The sequence below is a fragment of the Dipodomys spectabilis genome, unplaced genomic scaffold, assembly GCF_019054845.1.
Source record: "Dipodomys spectabilis isolate Male_0828 unplaced genomic scaffold, ASM1905484v1 ptg000092l, whole genome shotgun sequence".
NCBI lineage: Eukaryota > Metazoa > Chordata > Mammalia > Rodentia > Heteromyidae > Dipodomys > Dipodomys spectabilis.
In genome coordinates, this window is record NW_024870769.1 from 997,232 (window position 1) to 1,017,174 (window position 19,943).

A 19,943-nucleotide genomic window follows, 5' to 3' on the forward strand; every position below is an offset into this window, starting at 1 on the left:
GTTAACATGTTGGAACCCGACCTTCTCTGAAAGCCTGCTCTGTGTGTGTGTGTGTGTGTGTGTGTGTGTGTGTGTGATGAATGTGCGTGGTAAACCGTAAGGCTTACTGTGGTGTGAATCACGGCCTACACCGGTCCACGAGGCAGAAATTGGGGAGCACGGAGAGTGAAACTATCCCAAGAGGGCCTTAAACTTTGCAAGGGACAGGGAATCTTCATATCTCAGCTCCACCAGCCTTAACTATGGCTTTTACTCATCATTTGTGCCTATGACTTGAAGAGCTTTAAATACTCCTTTTCCTTCCTTCCTTCCTTCCTTCCTTCCTTTCTTTCTTTCCTTCTCTCTCTCTCTCTCTCTTTCTTTCTTTCTTTCTTTCTTTCTTTCTTTCTTTCTTTCTTTCTTTCTTTCTTTCTTTCTTTCTTTCTTGTGAGCAGATTTGTAAGAAGCCAGGGCCTTGAGTTGATTTCCTACTGTGCCCCAGCCCCTCACACTAGTAGCTGCTTGGCAAATATATTTGGAAATGAGGCCAGGTAAGGAAAAGGAAGAGTGATCTGTTATCTCTGCCCTCAAGGATAAAACTTATGGCTGGCTGTATGTAGATAAACATATGGAAAAAACAAATTCTTTCCTATAGTCTTGCTAATCACCAAGTGAATGTGGATACTAAGTACTTCTGGCCTCAGGAGGAAGAAGGCTTTTGGCCTGGGATGAGCAGACATAAAAGCAAATAAAGGGGGGCTGGTAATGTGGCTTAGTGGTAGAGTGCTTGCCTAGCATGCATGAAGCCCTGGGTTTGATTCCTCAGTACCACATACACAGAAAAAGCCAGAAGTGGTGCTGTGGCTCAAATGGTAGAATGCTAACCTTGAGCAAAAAAAAGGGAGGGACAATGCCCAGGCCCTGAGTTCAAGCACCAGGACTGGCAAAAAAAAAAAAAAAAATTAAGGGGAAGAAAGTTTGAACTGTGTGTTCAAGTTAGGCACAAAAGAGATTCAGAACCAAAAAAGGAAAATGAAATCTAAAAAAAAATCCCATAATAGTATCACACAGAACCTGCTGGACATTAAGGATTTGTCATTCTGGTGAAGAGAGGAGTATCATAATGAAAAAGTAGAAGAAAATACCAGAATAGATGTCGATGATACACTGTACAAAATTAAATTCTGTCATTAAGCTATATACATTTACTGAGAAGGACTCTATAGTGTATATAGTCTGTAACTGTTTCTAAATACCTATCATATATATTTTCCAAGGCTGAAATTCCACTTCTACATGCTATAAGCTTTTGTAGTGTTAAAAAATAATCTAACTCCAATGGGTAATCATTGCCTTAAGCTTAGAAATGCCACCATCCCACCCAACCCTCTTCATCTACTTCAAACTCCCCATAATACACCAACTAGGGGATTGGCACCTGGTTCACCAGAGACCCTCCAGGACAATCCTGGTAAATAGTCATACTTATATAAGGACAAAAAGGCCCTTTGTGTTATCCCATGAACCCATTCCACTCTCCAATGGAACATATGTATTATGTCTCCTAATTTAGGCTATTGGTTTTCACACATTTTCACAGGGCTCTCCAACTCAAGGCCAAGGAACCTGAACTTTATTCACATAGATTCTGTCTTGGAAAGCTGACTTAGGTTAAGGTGATGAGTGACAAAGGCTATGTGTTCAATGTATAAAAATAGGCAGAAAACTAGAAAGTGTAACCAAAAGAGCCAAGTGACTACTGAAGATAGCACAGTGTCCCACCCAAGTTGTACTGGCTGTACCCTCTTCCTGGCACCACCACCCTTGTGCACAGCCAATCAGCCATGCTTTCTACTCTGATGGAAATGCTCTACATCTGTTTTGCAGCCATTTGCCACGTGTGACTACTGAGCATTTGAAATGTGGCAAGTGTGACTGAAGAACTAAATGTGTAACTTTGTTTCATTTTAATTATATAAATTTAGATTGCTAGCATATGTCTAGTGGCTACCCAATATGGCACTGCACCATTCTAGAAACCCACATCTCTCTTATTCAACTCATTTCATTTCTTACATCAAATCTCACCATTTCAGTGGGCATTTCCATGTTCACAAGATTTTAGATTGCAGCCCTTCCCACCAACTCCTTTGCTTTTTCCTCCCCCAGCCCTCCACACAGCTTGCATCCAACACTCTATACATTTTACTCATTCATTTTGCCTATTTTCTGCCTCCCTACCAAAAGAAGTATATGCCCTGAAAGCGGGACACCTCCTCTGTTTAGTATGTTTAGCATGTAGAGCACATTAGTAAAATAATTGAATATGTCTGTATAGTTTTTCAAATGGAGACTAACCTGGATTTTTACATAAGATCTTTTTTTTTTTTACACAAAATCTCCTAATTTTTCAATATTAGAAGCTTGAAAATGTAAATACTATTTGAACAAACCCCACAAAAGTCAAAGAAAACCACTGACCAGTAATTTGTGACTTCCCCTAAAGGCTAGGATAACAGAATTTAGGAGAACCATGTCACCCATTGGTATGCTGAGAAAACACAATTTTGCTTTGCTTGGTTTGTGACAGGGTCTTCCTTTGTAGCCCAAGCTGGCCTGGAAATTGTTATATAGCCCAGGCTGGCATAGAACTCATGATCGTCCTGTCTCAGCCTCCCAAATACTAGGACTACAGGCATGTCCTGCAATGTCAGGCCCTGAGAAAACATGACTTTAATTGGCCATTGGCAGTGGGAGGAAATTGGAGAACAGAAAAAGCTCTGACAATAAACTAGATATAAAGTGATTAGGGCCTGAATTAGTTGTAGCAATGGAAAAAGAAACAGGGTTAGATGGCAGGCAGCACAAACCAAGGGTAGAAAGAGTAAAACATTACTTACTTGCCAGGGTGTTGAAGACTATATTTTCCAAAGATGAGCACTATGGCATCCCCTGTCTCCCAAGTCGTGCAATGTGATCTTGCCACTCCCCCTCCCTGAGGTTTTTTTCTGTATCCTTTTGAGTTTGAGCAAGCCTTGTGGATTTTTTGGCCCATGGAATACACACAAATGACTTCACCAGTTCTGTAAATAGCCCTTAATTGGCCTGGCAGCCTCTACTTCCTGCTATCTTGGAATGCTTGTTCTTCTTGTGATGTGCCCATTCAGAATCCAAGCTCCCTGCTTGTGAGAAGCCCAGTCTACATGGAAAGTTTGCATGGAAATGCTCTGACAGCTGAGCTCCCATTAAACACCATTAATTGTGGCCATTCATAAGCCATTTGGGACACTGAGTCTAGAAAAACCTTCAGATTAACTTCTGTACCAGCCAAAAATTTGACTATAGCCATATTTGAGAAGCACAAGGAAGACCTATCCAGCTAAGTCCCATCAACCCACCAAACTACAGGAAGAATAACAGATTGGTAAAAGACCTAAGCTTAAAAGGATTTGTTATATAACAATAGAGGCTCAGAATACATAGTTCAGAAAAGAGTGAAGAACATACTCCCTTGAGAATAAATAAGTTAGAAAGTTCATTTTTGTACATTCAGGAAGACACTAAAGAAAGTTAAACACACATATATATATATATATATGCATTCTGAAATGTGAATATAAGACCTATTCAAAAATATTTTTTCAGTGGCTCTAGATCTAGTAGAGCCCAGGAGGTAGAACAAGCTGGGTTTTGTAGGCTTTTGTTTTATGCAGCAATCACACTGACTAAACTACAGGACACCCAAGTGAAAACCCAGCCAACAAGAGGAGATGGTAAGCTGTAGCTCCTGAGAAAGGATTGGAGACAGATGTGCCAGTGTTCAAAAGCATAGTGGCACTGTGGCTCAAGTGGTAGAGCGCTAGCCAGAGTTCAAGCCCCACAACCAACCACAAAAAACAAAAACAGAGTTCAAAAGCATGAAGGTAGAGTGGCCCTCGGCCAGGAGATAGAGGAGGAGCAGAAGCTGTCTGCACCTTGCTAAGCTTTAGCCCTTGGAGAAGATGCTACAGATGACTGTATGGAATTGGGGACAGAGCCATTCATAGCGTTTCCCTATTGAATTATGTGGTTCCAGATAATTACCAGGAATACTAAGGACATCATGGATTTCCTGGGCTTTTCGTTGTGTTCTACCACTGCCTGCCTCCCTGATGGTCCATAATGCATCTCCAAAACATGACTCACCCAGTGCCACAGTTTTAAGACTTCGATATGTCTACTTTCTAGTCCACCCTTTCCTCCTCCCATTTTGAATTGTCCCTCTGAAGATGTCTTGTATTGCTTTGTCAGTTCTCAAAAATAAAATAAAATAAACCTCTTATATAATGTCATTTCCTATTCAACTCCGCCACCACTGCAGTAAGTAATGACCACATGTACAAAATATGAGCCTGAGCTTCTTGAGGTTTAGGGTTGGGCAGGTAGGTTGCAAAAGAAACCCAAGTCTTCCCATACTGCGTCTACCAAAAATGCCAGATAGAACCATTTGCGTACTTGATACTAATGCTATTTTTATGTTTTCTTATGGAATGAATATGCAATTGAGTGAAATGTGGCAAAATAATGAAACATGTTTCAAATCTAAAAATGTCAAGGCTTACTCACTTTATTTTGCTTTTTCAGAATCATAAATAGAACTATCTGCTATCACACTGCTCATGACAAACCTATGTGATGCTGGGCTATTATTTTTGTAGTAAGTACATTGCACACTAGGCATCATGCAAATATTCCCCTTGAGGATGATAAACTTGCCTTGTGCTGTTTGCATCGGCGGCTCAGCCAGAGACAGTGGCTGATGAAGATGGGTGCCAGGATGGATGTTTTTCCTTATAAGTTCATCTTCTATTCATTGCACTTATAATCTTGAAACAAAATCTGTTCATGCCTTTTTTATGCTTCTTACTACTGTCACCCTGGAAACTTCTTTTGTAAGTATTTAAAATCACCAAGCACTTGGATATTTAGGACATCTTTTGAGGGGGGAAAAAAAAAGTGTGGTCAAATACCCAGAAAGATGGCAATGAAGGAATTAACCAACTGACAGTAAGAAAGCCAAAAACCAAACCAATCTTGTCCTACCCTGTCTTTTGTGCTAATGTAAATCTACTAATACCCAGACAATACCTAGAAGCTCTTCTCTTTTGGTCTGATCCTTCCTCTGATAAACCCAAGCATTGACTTACAACAATGATTATACTTTTAGCACCTCTCTTATCTCAATCTGTGCTGTATATGGATTAAGCCAGATAGGCTTATTTGATCTACTTGAGGTTATAAGCAACTTGAAGGCAAAAATGACACCTTTTTGCATTTCTATCATCTAATAAAGTATCTAGCATCTTAGTAGATGCTAAGTAAATAAAATGCACACACAAATAAATGGTGGCTATGTGAACAAATGAATGAATAAAACCATAACTATGGAAACTCTGCTACCCTAAATTAAGGAAAGCAAGACAGGGGTCTTGACAGTCACAGAACCTCTAAGGTTGTGAAGCACTGCACTCCCAAGGGTGATGAGAAGCTATAAATGGACTCCAGATGGTGGCATGCTCAGATCAGCAGGGAAGGAAGATGATTTTAGCGTCAGTACTTAAAGTGCCATAGAAATGGGAGATGCTGCATGCTGGGCAGCAGCAAAGGTGGTTACAGGATCCTAAGCATGAAGTATTAAAAGCATAGTCCAGAAGGTCAAGTTAATAGAGGGTGGTCTTGGGGCTTAAGCTCAGCCTGGGTACTATCCTTTAGCTTTTTCACTCAAAGCTGGTACTCTACCACTTGAGCTACACCTTTCTTCTGGCTTTTTGCTGGCTAATTAGAGATTAAAAGTCTCACACACTTTTCTGCCAGTTCTGGCTTCGAACTAGGATCCTTAGATCTCAGACTACTGAATAGCTAGGATTACAGGCATGAAACACTGGCACTCAGATTCCTGCACTGTACTTTCTTTTCTTTTCTTTTTGCTTTTTTTTTGGGGGGGAGGGGTTTGGTTGTGGGGCTTGACCTCTGGGCTTGGGCGCTGTCATGAGCTCTTCAGCTCAAGGCCAGCGCTCTACCGCTTGAGCCACAGCACCACTTCGGGTTTTCTAGTGGTTTATTGGCGATGAGTCTCATGGACTTTCCTGCCTGGGCTGGCTTTGAACCGTGATCCTCAGATCTCAGCCTCCTGAGTAGCTAGGATTACAGGCATGAGCTACCAGTTTCCAGCTGTTCTGGCCTGTGCTTTCCCTATGCAGTTTGTATTAGTGTATTCTAATTAAATGAAGTAAAATTCATAATTCTGTTAACATTAAAGCACTTCACGGAAAGCACTGTCTTTCTTCCAGGAGTGAAAGGAAAAGGACAGATGAAATGATGTCTTGGAAAAAGACTGGACTAAGCTGAGAAGTGGGAAAAGACACAGAATGTCAAAGGTCATGCCTACCAAATGATTGGAGTCTTTGAAGGATACAGTAGTTCTCCCATTTATTCTCAGTTTTTACTTTTCAAAGTCTGAAAAGACTAAATGGACATTTTTAGAAATAATTAAAAAGTTTTAAATTGTGTACTATGCTGAGTACTATGGAAGACCGTGCTCCATTTCACCTGGGTATGAATCATCCTTTGTCCAGCATATTCTTTCACAATGCACTGCCAATCTATTAGACACTCCATAGCAGTTGTGTCTGAATATGAAGAGTCCCTTCACAAGGCTCATGTGCTAAAGGCTTGGTGCCCAGCTGGCGATACTATGTAAAGGTGACTGGATCATAAGGGCACTAACTTCATCAATGGGTTAAACCATTGAAGGGTTGGTTCTGACTATGCTATTAGGAGGTGGGGCCTAATGGGAGGAAACTGGTCACTGGGGAATAGGCTTTTAGAGGATATATCTTGTCCCCAGTTATTTCCTGTTTCTCTCTCTACTTCCTGGCCACCATAAAGTAAGCAGGTCTTGTCTTCCACGTACTCCAGTCATATTCTACTTGGCCACAGGCCAAGTGACTACAAACTGAAATCTCAGAAATTTTGACCTAAAATAAATCTTTCCTCCTTTAATTTAATTTGTTCAGGTATTTTGTCATAGCAGTGAAAAGTGACTAACAGTAGCATTTTTTTTCTATAGCACTGTTCATGTAATTGATCCTTATTTGATCTGATATAGTATTGTTTTACTGTATAATTGGATAATTGTTATTAATCTCTTTATAAATTAAAGTTTATCAGAAGTGTGTGGGGGATCTGGTACTGTTCACAGTTTCAAGTACCCATTAGGGGAGGCCCTGCTCTAGATACCTTTTTATTTATCAAGGTTAAGACTTTTCACACTGGTCCAAGGTAACTGAAGAATAAGCCATGTGCAAACCTGTCTTAGAGACTACTAAGCATCTCATAAAACCTAAATCTAGGCCAAAAAGCTTTGGGAGCAGCACATCTTTAAATTTCTTAAAGGTAAAGCAAATCTTTAGCTTGGAAAAGAAGATAGCACCCAAGGAATGACAAGGAAGTTGTTTCAGATATTTTGAACATGTCCAAGAGGGACATTCTATACCAAAAAAGGTCACCACAGAGAAAAAGTTTCTTCTCAACATTGTAAAGATTTTTCTATCTGTTTAAACTGCAACTCTTAAACTGTAGCTGGTGGTGGTGTTGCCTATATTGTCTCCATGCGGTTGGTACAATTGTTACTTAATCTCCTGTAAACTCAGAGGAAGCCACCTAACCTGATGAACAAACTATAATATAGATGCCATTTTCACCAACTTCTCTTTCTCACATTTTCGCCTCTGTAGGCAGACCTCAATTCTTCAGACAGGTTATTCCTGAAGTGCCTTCTTTACTGTCAACTATCCAAAGATAACTTCCTCATCCTTTAAACTTTAAACCCAGTTGTGGGTAGAACAAATATTGGACATGGAGTCAAAAAACATTGGTTGGTCTCACACTGATGATTTATTAGCTTTTTCTCCTCAGTGCAGCATTTCATATCTTTTAGTCTGTTTCCTCCTCTGTAAAATAAGGACAATAAAACCCTATATTCAGGATGGCCATAAAGGCTAAATAATCATGTGTAAACCCTATGTAAATGGCAAGAATATACCTAAGTGCCAGCTGCTAATCATTCTTACTTTGTCTATGGTCAGAAGTGGCACAACCCAAAAATACCTACAATGAATATTTAACACCAATGATTTCTATTCAGATGTATGCATATATATATTTACTGGATAGTTTCACGAAATTTGTATATGTTTTTACAAGTACATAAACTGGGTGAATCTGTCTTAGTGAATTCCCTAAATTTATATTCCTTTTCTAAAGCTTTATTTCAAACCTAATAAAGAGAGGCACTAAGGCATATATCAGGGCTTTATTTATAAATAAATTTACTCTAACGAGGTTATATTGATAAGAGCAGCAATGAAGAACCTTCTTAATAAATTTTCTGAGTGCTGTTATCTCATGCCTGTAACCCAAGCTACTCAGGAGGCTAAGATTTGAGGATTGCTGTTCAAAGTCAGCCAGGGCAGGAAAAGCTGTGAGACTCTTATTTCCAATTAACCACCAAAAAGCCAGAAGTGGAGCTGAGGCTCAACTGGTAAGATCCCAGCCATCCTTGAGGGGAAAAAAAGCTCAGGAACAGTGTGTAGGCCTGAAGTTCAAGCCCCAGGACTGACACAAAAAATAAAATAAAATTTAAATGTAGGCAGGTCTAGAGGAAAAGCACTTGAAAAAGGGAATAATTCCTGACTACTATTAAAATGGTTGCTGACTAAATCTATCTACATGTACTCTGTTATGTCTACTTACTTAAAACTAGAAAAGCTATTAGTCGCAAACTGCTTATTTTTAGTGAACTATCAAAATCATCATTATTAAGAGAGATTATGCCAGGCGCTGGTGGCTCACACCTATAGTCCTAGCTACTCAGCAGGCTGAGATCTGAGGATCATGGTTCAAAGCCAGCTTGGACAGAAAAGTCTGTGAGACTCTTATCTCCAACAAATCACCAGAAAACCAGAAGTAATGAAGTGGTGCTGTGGCTCAAGTGGTAGAACACTACCTTTGAGCTGAATTGCTGAGGGATAGTGCCCAGGCCCAGAGTTCAAGCCCCATGACAAGAGAGGGAAAGAGAGAGAGAAAAGAGAGAGAGAGAGAGAGAAATTATATGATTAAATAATTATTTTATGTGATAATTATTACATAATTTTCATTATTGAAAGAGATGCGGCCTCAGTGCCTCAGTTCTCCATTCCCTTTGGGGTGAGGATTGACCATAGGTCACTACATGTTTGCTATCCTTGATTTCTCTATGGCTGAGAACTTACTAGGCACCAATGTCACTCCTGAATATTTTGTAAATTCCATACTATTTACAGTATAATTCCCTTCGTGGTAAACATTTCATGGAACTGTAATTTTATGATTCAAATCAAAACAGATGGTGTTTAGTCAAATGCCAGTGGCTCATGTCTGTAATCCTAACTATTCAGGTGGCTGAGATCCGAGGATGGCCACTTGAAGCCAGCCCAGGTAGGAAAGTCCATGAGACTCTTATCTCTAGTCAACCATCAGCCTGAAGTAGAGCTGTGGCTCAAGTGTAGAACACCAGCCTTGGGGGGGGGGGGGGGGCGCGGCTAAGACACAACACCAGGCCTTGATGTCTAGCCCCACTACCAGCACCCACACATACAAACATACACACACACACACACACACACACACACACACACACATAGTATTTAACTATTCCAATATGTGGATTTGAAAGATCTTTTCAGATACCTTTTGTAATAATAACAATAGAACTTTATATTTATTTAAACCTACAAAGCTTATTATTTGTAAAGTTTTAGTAGTCTTCAAGATATACAGACACTATAAACTTTAGGTGTCTGCTTACAATATAGACATTAGAATAGATCATGAAATAAACAGAAGAGAGAATGAAATCGCAGGAAAAGTTTGGAGGCATTGATGTGTGCTGTCTTAGCCTTCCTTCTAAGAAGGCAGTACTGTAAATTAAAGGCCCTCCCCTCAAGTAGTTGTGTGAAGTTGAATGAACCACATTGTTGGCCTACATTCTTTTGTTTGAAAAATAGAAATGTTAAATAATAGGAGCTCCTTGGTAGGATTATTTGGGAATAAATGGGTTCTATGTGTAACACAGAATGGTCCTGGCAGTGTTGGGAATGTAAGGGTGTTAGAGATTATCATCATTATCCATTTCATTTTGGGGGCCATGGGCTTTAGAAGGGCTGGGAACCTCCTGACATTACATAAAAAGTATTTGTGTGGTTTTCTGTTAGAAGACACATAAGCTTCATCAGCCTTTCAACGTAGGCAATCTACGAAAACCAGGACTTAACAACATTTGGGGGAGACCCTGCTTTTATAAACAGAACATGTAGAGACGGGTGAAAACCACATGCTGCCCATGTACACTGAGGTATTCAGTATGAATTTGACTACAGTTTGAAGGATTGCTCCTTATCTTCCTACTTAGCTATTATAAATGAATATTCTCCACCACCATCACCAAAAGATTTAGTCTGAAAATGAAGGGAGGTTACACCAGCCTGTGGTTCATGAGGTGGGTCTCATCTGCTGGCAAAGTGATCTGGGAAGGGAATGTTGGAAGTTGATCCATGAGGAGGCAAAACAAATGGAAATCCAACAGAGATCTTTATACTCCAGTCCTAAAAGTATTTTGAATAAGTTACACTGGACACGGGATGATGTGAGACATAAAAGGGAGATCGCAAGGTGAGAAGACATTTGCAGAAGGCACCTTGGCTTTCTATCTCAATGTTGCATTTGTCTACCTTGAAAGTCAGGGAGCCTTGACATTAGTGAGCCTCCTCCAGAAGAAAAGGACAGATGGGATGGCAGGATTTTGTGGCTGTGTTTCCTAAAGCATTTACTAGAGGATTTTATGACTCCTCATACTTACTGTTGGGTACGCATTTTGAGTAATTTAATGCTGTGACAACAGGTAAAATTTCAGTCCCTAAGAAGAGGGCAGATGTTGCTTTTCTGCCTTGCAATTTACATATTAATAACCCCGAGTTGTTATATAGTAGTTATACAGTGTTCTAAATAATTGAAGCTGTCTTACTTGAAATCTACTTTATTATTCTTGGTTTAAAAAATGACTAATTCTTCTCCCTGGACAATTTTGATCACTTCCTGGAATGGGTTTTGCCTCCTTAGAAATCATACCTTTGGTTCACACTAGACATCTTTGAAATCAAAATAATGCAGATATCGACATTTAAGCTAGGCATGTTGAGGTATGCTTACAATCCCAGCACTCAGGAGGCTGAAGCAGGAGGACTACAATGTTGAGGTCAACCTGGGCTACATATTGACACCTTTACCATAAACAAGTAAGAAATAAACAACAAAACAAAAAAATATCAACATTTGATTTTTTTTAGTATGATCATAAAATTGTACCCAATGACTATACAATTCCGACACTGTCCGAGCTTAGCATTGTGTTACCTACCGATGTGGAGATCAGAGTCCATTCCCTAGAAGTACGGAATCTAATTGAAAGAGTCAAAATAAGCCATTGGAAGAATGAGAAAACCTTCTAATATTGCCATTGTGTTCTGATGTTTGAGAAACTAAGGAAGTTGAGGGTTAATACTTCTGAGGCAGAGGACTTCTTACTAGCTCTTTAAAGTAAGTGTTTGTAAGTAAGAGCTTGTAAGACTTCCAGAACTTCAATGAAAAGGAAACCAATGGAAGTTGGCACAGCTGGGGAAAAAAAATCATAGAAAGAAGGATTTAGACAGAATATGGGAAGGGACAAAATCAAGAGAGTAGCAATGACCAAGGCTACCTGCTGCACTATGCCATGGACTGTCAATTAGGTGAGAATCTACATAAATGATTTCCTGTGGAATTTAGCAGAACACAAGCTTCAGGGACAATACCCTCGGTATTGACTGAGGTTTGGACATACTATGTGGCCTTTCACAACCCCAATACCTTTACTCATAAGTTGATATGTTGAATTGAAACATTTTTTGTACAGCTATTTAAATATAACAATAAACAAATAAAAATAAATATACCAGGTGCCAATGGCTCACACTTTTATTCCTAGCTACTCAGAAGGCTGAGATCTCCATGGGACTTATCTCCAATTAACCACAAAAAAATGCATAAGTGGCAATATAGTTCAAGTGGTAGAGCTCCAGCACTGAGTGAAAATAACTAAAGACAGTGCCAAGGCCTTGAGTTCATTATATCTTTATATATGCATACATATATGTACATATGTATGCATTTATATGTGTATGTGTATATTATAAACACAAAACCCCAATTACCACCTAAGAAAGGAAAGAAAAACAAAGAGAAAAGAAAACAAAGCAGGAAGAAAAAATGGCCTAGAATATTAAGAATATGGACAGTACCATTGTGAGAGGCAACATAAGCTACAAAAGAGCTTCAAGAATGGAACAGAAACTCACTAGACACTATGTTGAAAATGAACTATACAATTTGTGGATGGGGGTGGGGAAATCTTGGAGAAAGTGAGGGAAGGGGTGACACTGTCCAAACTGAAATGTACTCTTTACCTGACTTATCTACCTGTAACACCTTTATAATTGAAAAATTAAACAAGAATGAATCAGCCAGCTGCTGGTGGCTCACACTTATAATCCTAGCTACTCAGGAGACTAAGATGTCAGGATCACAGTTCAAAGCCAGCTGGAGCAGGAAAGCCTCTTGTCTCCAGTTCATCACAGAAAAAGCCAAAAGTGGAGTTATGGCTCAAATGGTAGAGTGCTATCCTTGAGCAAAAGAAGCTCAAGGACAGCACCCAGGCTCAGAGTTCAAGCCCCAGGAGCAGCAAAAAAATAAAGAAAGAAAAGAATGAAACAGTCAAAGAGGCAATTAGAGAAAAGAAGTTGAGACCTACTGAAGAATACAGGAGATGAAAGAAAAGGATTCAGGCCAAGATGGCACTTTCCCAAAGGCACTGCCAAGTGTACCTGTGGTCAGTGCTCTTATCAGAGATTATGAAATAATAGCAGCGTTTTGGTCTAACAAACTTATTGCTCAAATATTAAAGCAAAATAAAAATATTTTTACATTTTAGTAGACAAATCCTGAAAACCAAACCAGAGATTTTGTGCCTTACAGGTCATTGCAAATTCCTTTTGCATCAGATCTGAACTAACTCCCCAGCAGGGTGCTAGGAAAAATTATCTTACTAATCATGTTTAAACTACACATAGAATTGAGACCCTGGTCATTTTATACAATGGTCTACTTCAAAGGAAGTCCATTCAAATGTAATGGGTGGATTTATTCTGGTTAGTAGATTTGCCCAAGGCTGATCTAAAATCTTCCATGCATGATACTTTAATCAAATCATAGGGAAGCCTCTAGGGTACCACTACTTTTATTTCCTTTTTACTAGAAAATGAGCAGAAAGCAAACAAATAGGTTATAACATGTCACATGAGTATAAACCTCAGCCCTTAATTTCATTATTTATTCATTTACTCATTCATTGTATCATTTATTTGTGGCACTGAGAGTGGAGCCCATGACATTGAGTATTCTAGATAAGCACTGTCATGGAGCTGTACCCCCAGCTCTGTCACAGTCCTTCATTTTTTTAATTTTATTTTTTTAGCCAGTCGTGGGGCCTTGAGCTGAAGAACTGTCCCTCAGCTCTTCAGCTCAAGGCTAGCACTCTACCACTTGAGCCACAGCGCCACTTCCAGCTTTTTCTGCTTATTTGGTGCTGAAGAATTGAACCCAGGGCCTCATGCATGCAAGGCAAGCGCTCTACCACTGAGCCACCTTCCCAGCCCCCTGTCACAGTCCTTTAAAGTTGTGGTTCTGGCCTTTGATCCCATGCTGAAGGCCCCCGATCCCATGCTGAAGGCCCCCATCACTAAGTACTGATTAAATACCATGCTGTGCCCCCTGAGTGTTTCCTGTAAATCCCCCTGAGCCAGCAATACTTCTTAGGATTTATGCACTAGTATAAGGATTCACAAGAGACACAACAAAGATAACCTTCATGACAAAACCTTTCCAGAAGGAGCAGAGGTGCATGATCTCATTGGCAAAACACCAGCGAAGGTCAGATTAGGTTTTACTAACCCAGCATTGGCCTCATTTCCAGGGTTAGGCAACACTCTATGCAAAAAGAATTACTTTCTGCGGAGTGTCCTTAACTCCTGATAGTGACTCTGAGAAGACCGAAACCTAACAGGAACCATGTCAAACCATAAATCAAGGAGACAGGCTTAGGTGCAGTGGTACTCAGCCAAAGCTTTACTGAACACATAGGACAGCCTGTACCATTCCAAAGCACTGTACTCTATCACAGTCTCTTAGACTCTTATTCAGAATTAACTGTCCCTCTAATGAACAACCAAACTTCACACCAGATTTTGTAGCAGCCACATGAAGTAAGACCAAGCTCAGTCATGAGACAGACCTATTAAAATCATTCAATGCTTATACAAACACACTTACCCAAAACATAAATATGACGCAAGAGTACAAGATAATAAAAGCCCAGAACATTGAAAGGATTGGTGTTTTTGTGTTCATGGAAGAAAAACTGCAGAGTGGTTGGTTGATCATAGGCAAAGGCATTTGTATGAGGCAAAGGACATCCTTCCCTGAAGGGTGAGCCCATATCGTCGCCCTACTCCAGGAAAAGCTGCTTACTCCAGAGAGAATGTGGCGCTGTGGTCAGCTTATTACATTAGAAATGGCAGCAGTAAGGGTGTGCTCAACTTTAAGCATGGCAGCTTCACAAGCATACACAGATGACCAAAATGTAGTTCTAGCTCCTCATCACCATATGAAGAATTCAAGAGCTAAGCCAGGTGCTGGTAGCTTGAACCTGTCACTCCTCAGGCTGAGATCTGAGGATCCCTGCTCAAAGCCAGTCTGGACAAGAAATTCCATTAGGCTCTTAACTCCAATTAACCACAAACAAACAAACAAACATGGAAGTGGAGCTATGGCTGAAGTGGTACAGTGAAAAAGCTAAAAGACAAGCACTCAGGCCCTGAATTCAAGCCCCACTGCTAGAATCTTAATTAAATCAATTCGTTAATTCAATAACTAGTACTTTAGTTTAAAAGCTGTTCCTATGAACACCAGTGGAAGAGAGTAGAACTTTGGCATGGAAAGATACATTTCAAAGATTTATTTTATATTGGGTTAAAGGAGCTTAATCCTGCTGGAGAGCTCTGGAAGGCAGCATGGAATTGTCAAAGCCATTCACTGTCAGGTGAGGGAGTTGGGGTATTGGTACTCAATTCCTACCAGTCACTGAACATTGATTCTCTGATATATCCAGCATGCTCTGAGTGATAAAAGAATAGGTTTCAGCCACCAGAAAAAAAAATCTCCCACACATAGAGCTTTGATGCTAGCAGTTTAGTCTGGCTAGTTTGTGCCCCAGGATGAGGCCTGAATCAGGATCCTGAGGGGATCTGCCATATTCTCAATACATCCCCTCCATATTAAGTCAGGAGATAATTTTTAAGCAAACATGCTATTTTCCCCCAAAATACCATCCTCTCCCATCCACCTCAAGCTGATGTTCACTTCTAATTTTCTGGAGCTACATGACTCCAAAAGAAAAAGCATATTGGTTTGTGAAGGATGGCAGAGTCTGCCATCCCAAAACATGCCACTTTGGTGTAAGGATTATTTTGAGCCAAAGTCTTTTCAAAAACTCTCAGAGGCACTGGGCACCAGTGACTCACTCCTGTAATCCTAGCTATTTGGGAGGGTGAGACCTAGAGGATCACTATTTGAAGCCAGCCCAGGTAGAAAAGTTTCTGAGATCCCATTTCCTATTAACCATCAAAAAGCTAAACTGGAGGTGTAGCTCAAGTGGTAGAATACCAGCCATGAGCAAGTATGGAGCTCCAGGTCCCTGAGTTCAAATCGCTTGTACAGACAAACAAAGCAAACCAAGAGGTACAGGAAGGGTGCATTACCTTCCTGAAAGCCAGAGATAAAACCCCACATGGAAGATATCTTCCCTATAACCAAGGCATTTAATTCTTTTTTATGTAACCGCTGTCTTCTTAGTCATGTTTTCATGATTAAGCACCCTACCTCAAGGCTCTTTGTCTTCCCATTTTTCATAATTTGCTATTCTTGTTCCATGTCATTTTACAAACACTCAACTCTATCTGCATTCATTTCCTTATGAAGTCTTTTGTTTCAACCGAAACTTACATTAAATAAATGTGCATGTTTTTCTCTTGTTGGTCTATTGTTACAGCAATCTGAGGACTTAAACAGGAGAAAAGGGATTCCTTTCCCCTTTACATTGGCTAAAGACCCAGACTATGTGGTGTAATTAATAGACATTGATTTCTTGCAGTTCCAGATCTAGAATGAACCTTTTATGTTCCCTCCCACCCTACTCCTCAATCCATGATGTGTGGAGCAACTGCAATGTTGTTTGGCATATCTTTGCTCTATTCTTTTTTTGGGGGGGGGTCCTGTTGTGGGGCCTGAACTCTGGGCCTGGGCGCTGTCCCTCAGCTCTTCAGCTCAAGGCTAGCACTCTACCACTTGAGCCACCACACCACTTCTAGCTTTTTTCTTTTTGCTTATGTGGTGCTGAGGAATCGAACCCAGGGCCTCAGGCATGCAAGGCAAGTGCTCTACCACTGAGCCACTTTCCCAGCCCATGCTCTATTCTATTAAATCCCATGCACAACTTGTGAAGTTATAAGAACTGACTTCTACTAAGTGCTTCTATGTGTCAAGTGCTATGCTAAGTCATCTACACTGTTTAAGTGACACCTGTAGTCAGGTGATTATTCCTACTTGACAGAGAGGAAAACCGAGATTTGGAGAAGTAAAGGAATTGAATGTTTAGCTCTATATTAAGGCAACCAACCTTGTCTCTTAAGAGTAATGCAAAGACAAGCTTCACCTGTACTACAAGTTTTATATTTAACTCAATCAATATTTAAAAGGTGAACTATTAAAGCACTGAGCTCAACTTTGGGGAAGATGGAAGGAATGGGGGAATTAATAAGACTTCGGGTCTGCTCCAAGCAATAGGGACAGAACAGGAATGCACTAGGAAAGGGGAAGATATACACCATCCACTGAAGTTCAGAGTAACTTTAGCACTTAGGCAAAGACAGTCATCCCAATATGGATGATGCAAAAATCCTGAAAAAGCAGTTGCTACCTAGGTGGAGGAAACTGCAATAAGGGACACTGAAATATGCCATTCCACCACCTCCATTCTTCATATCATGCATTCCTAAAGTAGAGTCCGAGGAGAGCCCAGATTCCAGAGGCACCTGCAGATAGAAGGTAAATATTTAGCTGGGTGCTGATGGCTCACACTTGTAATCCTAGCTACTCCAGCAGCTGAGATCCAAAGATTGTGGTTAGAAGCCAGCTTGGGTAGAGAAGTCCAAGAGACTCTAATCTTCCATTAACCACCAAAAAGCAGGAAGTGACACTGTGGCTCAATTGGGAGAGCACTAGCCTTGAGCACAAGAGCCCAAGGACAGAGCTCAGGCCCTGAGTTAGGCCTCAAGACTGGCACCAAAAAAAAGTTTAAAAATGAATGTTTAAAAGCAAGAATAGGATAGGAAGACACCATGTGGCAGGAGCTCATGCAGGTAGAAGATAGCCCATGGGCTCAGTGTAAGCTGCAAACATGTGTTGCTGGCATGCACAATGCTTTTTATACAACCAGATGACAACATTTAAATACTGGGGAAATTTCTCCCTGCACTCCAGATTTGCTGCTGCTCTACTCACCAGATATAGTCACCTGGGCCTGCATGCATGCATGCCTGATGTAAGTAGTAGATTCCCTTTTGTTACATTTTCCCTGTTTACTATAGTTTTGCCACTTCCTGTAGCCTCACACAAGCTGACATCATTCATTTTGATTATCTGCCATGTCTCTGTAGCCCTAGGGTGGTATCACTAAGCTGATTCAGAAAGATTAAAATGTCACTGGAATATGTGTTTAAATCTTGGCTTCACTGTGTGATTTGCCTTGCTACATCTCAGTCTTCTTATCTGTTAAAGGGGTATTGTATCTAGTCTACAAGAACTACTTAAGATGTGGAAATTACTTAGCATACTACCTGACAACACTGAAGGCTCTAAACAGACATCAACTCTTGCTACTGTTGTTCCAGGGCCTCTTCAGTTTGTGCTACTTTGTCTTTGGATAATTATCTCCATAGAAGAGCAATGCCAACAGGTTCAGAGTCGCTCGTTTGGGGAATATGCGTAGGACAATTACTTGTACACTGTTCCAAAAGAAGTTCTGCAAAAGTCACCAAGAAATTAGTAGAAAAGTACTTCATCAACAAAGAGGTCAGAAGCATCTTTGTAGCGAACCAGGCACAAATCTTTGGACTTTAAAACAATTTAAAATTGTATCTAATTTCTATTGGATTTAAGGATTTATACCACAATGCATATATTTTGGCCTAAATGACCCATGCACATTAATCTCAATGAACAAATCTGGATTCTTGTCTAGGAGATTAGATACCAAAGTTCCCCTTTACAAGATTACAGACAAAAAAATTCTGAACTTTTATTGTTTACATATATGAATTGTATATACTTATAAGACTCCTTAGCTAGTAATGAACTGAGTTTACATGATTTGGACAGACAGGGACTATTTCCACAAGGATGTGGGGTGATGAGATGCTAGATTACCAATTGAGGGGGCATGTCAAATTTACGTGGAGTTCCTTGCTGAGGATCAAGGTTGGAAGCCAATCCAGGCAGAAAAGTCCCCAAGACCCTTATTTCTAATTAACCAGCAATGTGGAAGAAGTGGAGGTATTGCTCAAGTGGTAAGTGTCTGTCTTGAGTGAAAAAGCCAAGTAATAGCAGGGGGTTCTGGGTTCAAGCCCCAGTACTGGCAATAAGTAAGTAAATTTGTACTGAGTAAATCCTACATGGGGTGATGGAGAGTACAAAGTTAAATGACAGGACAAGATGGGGGTGGCACCTGATCTATTCCATTCCCTTCTGTAGTATAGAGGTTGAAAGCAGGGCCAGATTTCCTGATTGCTAATTCCACAATTTCTGTGGGCTGTGCATCTCAAGCAAGCCACTTACCTTATCTATTATCCATCCACCAGACCCCCACCGCACCCCTCCCACCATTTCCCCATCTACAAGAGATATCAAACTAATACATCTTGCATGGAATTGTGACGATGACATACACATGGAGGACACAGCACAGTGGTGGACATATTGTAAGAATTCAGTAATGCAGCCATTGATACTATTACTAACTAAAGGTCAATTTACTACTTTCAACACAATGACCAAGACATTTGCACTAACTGTATCTGTATCTTTCTGCTTCCCTTGAGTTCACTGCCACTTTTGTTCCCAGAAAGGCAAAGAAACACTTGTTCTAACTCTGTCATGGCAATAATGGTTTGTGAAGAGAAGAATAGAAATGGGATTAACCAGACAGCACAATCCACTACAAAGGGCCATGTTACAGAATTGAGAAAACATTGGCAGTGAGGGATCAGGGAAAGAAGCAGTTCTAAGTTAATCTTCTCCTTCATCTCAGCAAATCAGAAAGCGCAAACGCCATAACTTCCATAGAGCACCTCATCTCAGTCATCAAATACATACGCCAGCATTAACACTTTTAGTTCCTTTCTCTGCAATCAAGATAATGTTTATTTATTGGGAAGGACCCAGTTGGATTAACATTCTAGCAATCTCACCTAGCAATAAATCTTCAAATGAGCTATAAGTTAACATATTGAGGACATTTGCCCATAATTGGAAAGAAATTAAATAATTAAAAGAATTAACAATATTTTATGTAGGGTCAAGTCCCAATATTTTAATATTCTGGATTCATAGTCAGGCATGGGAGTAAAAGGCCTGTGGAGATATTAACTACTCATGTTTTCCCCTATGTCTGCTTGAACTCC